General features: G+C 47.1%; 1 pseudogene; it reads right to left on the bottom strand.

Annotated features, from left to right (window-relative positions):
* Nucleotides 1-1081: 1081 nt before the first annotated feature.
* LOC119314751 lies at nt 1082-2000 on the bottom strand (annotated as a pseudogene).
* Between the last annotated feature and the right edge of the window lie 2396 nt (nt 2001-4396).

The following is a 4396-nucleotide window of genomic DNA, read 5'->3' as shown; positions in this document are numbered from 1 at the left end:
ATCATATCGAGCTTCCTCAGATGATCAAATGTAATATACGAGTATAAATGTTCTTGTGTTTGTATTTTCAAATTATATCTAATCCCTATTCCAAAGCCTTCTGCAACATTCACTCCGGTGATTTTTTTATTGATGCAGGATCGTAACCTAACTACACTCACACTACACTTGCATGTAGCACTTCACATTCTCTCGTCGTCTTCACCACCTGTGAATAGAGCTAGGACCTTTTGAACATCATGTTGTTCTTGAGAAGAAATGCATATCAAATTTCATCGCGCCCACATCGATAACAAAGGAGATGTCTGTCAACAGCAACTAGAGGATTGTGAGAGCACGAGGCCACCTCTCCTCGTTCCTCGAGGAGGGGCCTAAACTACTGTGTGCAGTGTCACATTCCACTAAAATACGTCGAGAGTATGCTGCTAGTTTTGTTATGGTCAGAGAGTGTGCAGTGTCACGCTGCACTAGAATACGGCGAGAGTATGCTAGTCTGGTCACTAATACAGATCTACATACTTGATCAATAGATCCTGATGCTTCCAAATCCTAGGATGTGAACAACGTTGCAAAAGCAACTCCAGGTGGCTGTGAAGCTCTACTCTACTCCTAGCTCGGCTCGGGTTTCGAAGAATGACTAATGGCCATGTTCTATCTTTCTTCTCACGTTAAATAGAAGCACACTACTCTCTCACCTTGAATAGAAGTACTATCACATTAGCTCGGATCTGTGGTGAAGCAACTGCTATTAATTTGGGTCTGGTGTGAGGCATCAATGCTTCTATGCATTTAATCTTTCCGTGCAAGTAATCCGATATAAGGAGGGCATGGGTATCCATGTCGTCTTGTGCTCCCTTATAAATCATATTTGCTTTTGAGTTTGTTTCAATTACTACACTAAAGATTCACTCACTGCGTTTTGGATTTATTTAGACCATGACACTTGAGAACAGAGTTAATTTAATAGATCGTGGAACTCACAGAGAGGGGTTGACAGATCGTGACGTCGTCGATTGCTCAAGGGAACGAAACAGAGTTCTCACTCTATTTTCCCCTAAGATTACGTGAAAAACGTATGAAATCCCGGTACTGAATCCAGGCACGCGGCTGCATTCGATCAAGCGGGGTTAGAATAGATACAGAGGTTGATCCGACAGCTAACAATTCGTGCTCCATAGTTCCATTAACAGCAAGATTCACAAAAGATGACCACAACTATCTCCGGCCAGATCACGAACAGAGCACGAGACCACAAGAGAACACCCAAATCTACCGGACTCGCTACACTACTCGACTGCTAGAACGATCACTGACGACAAACGCCGACGAGATACCGAAGGTACGCGCGACTGAAGGAAGGCTCGAACAATCAGGCGATGGCGACCTGGACGGACTTGGTCTTCTTCTCGGGCGGCTGCTGCTTCTTGACGGTGACGGTGAGCACGCCGTTCTCGCAGCGCGCGGCCACGGCGCCCGCGTCTGCGTCCTTCGGCAGCCGGAACTTGCGCACGAATGACCGCGGCGACGCGCGGCGCTCCAGCCGGATGTAGCGGCAGTCCCCCTCCTCCTCCTCCCGCTTCCGCTTCCCGTTGGCGCCGCCGTTGCTGGCGCTCTTCATCACCAGCACGTTGTCTTCCTCCAGAGTCACCTGTCCATTCAGAGCGCGCACAGACGTTAGTCACCCGCGCCACCCCTGGCCGAGTTCGGTCCAAGAGAAGAAATGCGGGGAACGGGGCCGAGCAGCGCACGCACGTACCTAGACGTCGGAATTGGAGAGGCCGGGGACGTCGAGCACGAAGGCGTACTCGCCGGGGGTCTCCATGATGTCCACGGGCGTGCCGCTGCCCCCAATTTGCCCGGGGGTGATCGTGCCCTTGACCGTGCGCAGCATGGTGGCGGGCGTGGTCTCGGTGGTGGGCGTCCGCCGCGGCGAGGCGCTCAAGCACTTCCGACAGGTGGACGAGGCCGGCCTCGGCAGGGGCAAATAGCAGCTCAACCATTGCTTCTCCTTCTTGTTCCTTGATTGGTTCCTCGCTGCGTGGGTGGGAACTGGTAAGGGACGATGCGACTCAGACTTGAAAGATCGATGGATTGGATGGATTTTTCAAACCATCATGTGTTGAAACCTTGTCGAACGAATATTTGACAAGAAAATTCTTGCCGTACAAACAGATTGGGGATGAGAGTATGAAAATCTTAATTCCCCCTTCCAATAAGTAGGCATATCACATCCCGTGTCTTTTCCTTTTGGGCGAGGAAATTAATGACCGTGGCGAGCCGCGTCGCTCCAGCCGGATGTAGCGGCACTCACCCTCCTTCTCCTCCAACTTCCGCTTCCGTTGGTGCTCTTCGTCACCAGCATGTTGTCGCCCAGAGTCTCACCCATCAAGGAAAATGGGTACACGCCCGAATTTTAGTTCATTGGTGATGTTGAATCGAGCTCGGTCCGAGAAGAAATGGGGGGCGGCCATGGCGTGGTGCGTTCTTGTAGCTGGATGTCATACTTGGAGAGCCCGGGGATATCTAAAAGGAAACCGTACTTGCCAGGGGTCTCCACAATATCCATGAGTATGCCGCAACCGCCACTCCAACGTGCGTTTAACCGTGCCCTTGCCCGTGCGCCGCGTGGTGGCGGGCGTGGTCTCGGTGGTCGGCGTCCCCCGTTGCGAGGTGGTCGATCACCTCCGACAGGTGGACGAAGGTCGGCCTCGGCAGGGACGAACAACAGCTCAACCATTGCTTCTCCTTGTTCCTTGATTGGTTCCTCACTGCGTGGGTGGGAACTGGTAGGGGACGGTGCGACTCATACTTGGAAAGATCGATGGATTGGATGGATTCTTCAAAACCATCATGTGTTGAAACCTTGCCGAACGAATATTTGACAAGAAAATTCTTGCCGTACAAACAGGTTGGGGGTGAGAGTATGAAAAACTTAATTCCGCCTTCCAATAAGTAGGCATATCACATCCTGTGTCTTTTTCTTTTGGGCGAGGAACATCATCCTATGTCTGTCCATACGTCCACCAATAAAATGGTTCCGCCAAGCGTAAACACCGCCACACTGTACATGGTGTCCTCTTATTGCTTACGATGTGCCATTCTCAAGAAGGAGGACCGATGGCACCGCACTCGACCAGGCCACGACGACAAGGAGGGTCTAGCCAGTGACCACATGAGGGCTCATGATAGCAGGATGCCACCTCTCCCACCAGCAGAGCTTCAACGTCTGGAGCATGTTCCAAAGTATTTCAAAGAGCATCACATCGTTGCCAAAGAGTCCATCTTTAGCTGACCAGCTTAGTGATGCTTCTCTGTGTACAAACTTGAGTCAATGTAGTAATCAATCCTGATGCTTCAACTCCTAGGATGTCAATGGGCTTGGACAGTGCAAAAGAAATTCCTACAAAGTGTAAGTGCGTATACATTATCTATGCGAGTCCTACCCTCTACTCCTTGTTTGGCTCGCGTATAAAGAATGGCTTCTTTGAATAGGTTCCATCTATCTTCTCATGTTTAAATAGGGGTATTTTTTTCTCACCTTTAAATTGGAGAACTATTATGTTAGCTTTGGTGTGATGTGACAGAACAACCATTATGCCTCTATGCATCAATATCACTATATGTAATTATTGGTAGTTGGATGAAACTGATTCAATGGTTGAGAAGTGGCAAATCTGAGTAATGTTGGCTGTTGAATATTCTCTTCATTACACCAAATTATGTGGCATGTACTATCCAGAAGATTTCATACTTGAACTTAAGCACAACTATAACATGCACAAACCTCAAAACAATGATATGATATATCTCCTTTGTTCTAGACTCTTTCATAGTTAATTATCCAGCTTTATCTTTTAAAAGGATTGACATTCATTTTTGTTTTGTATTATTAATTTGGACTATATGAACAAAACACTTATCATTTGTTCTAGGCTCTCATATTCTTCAATTATCCCTACCTTTTTACTTCCAAGGAATTGGTATTTTATTTTATTTATCTTTTTGTTCCGGGTAAAAGCTATAGCATCATCTTCTAAAGCTTTCATTGAATATTTTGGAGCTATAATTTGATTATCAATGAGATAAATCTACACCTTATATTTCATGCATATGTGACTCAAATTTACATGTTTGTGTATTATAATGTGGCATGTCGATATCCAGTTGCACTTACTCTCAGGTGCAAGAAACATGCAACTTGCTACTCTTAATAATGACATAAGGAGTACATGGGCATCTACCGTCCTGAGATCTCCCTGATCATTTATTAAAGTTTCTTTAGATGGCTACTGTTAAGATGGCCTTGCCTTGGACTTCTTTAGGTGATGACAATTAAGATAGCCTTTGCATCAGTTTCCTGACCAAAGGAAGCAGGAGGTAGAAATGACACATGGAG

The sequence above is a fragment of the Triticum dicoccoides genome, chromosome 6A, assembly GCF_002162155.2.
Source record: "Triticum dicoccoides isolate Atlit2015 ecotype Zavitan chromosome 6A, WEW_v2.0, whole genome shotgun sequence".
NCBI classification, from domain to species: domain Eukaryota; kingdom Viridiplantae; phylum Streptophyta; class Magnoliopsida; order Poales; family Poaceae; genus Triticum; species Triticum dicoccoides.
Note: the sequence above shows the minus strand (reverse complement) of the source record. Positions and strands in the feature narration are given on the sequence as shown.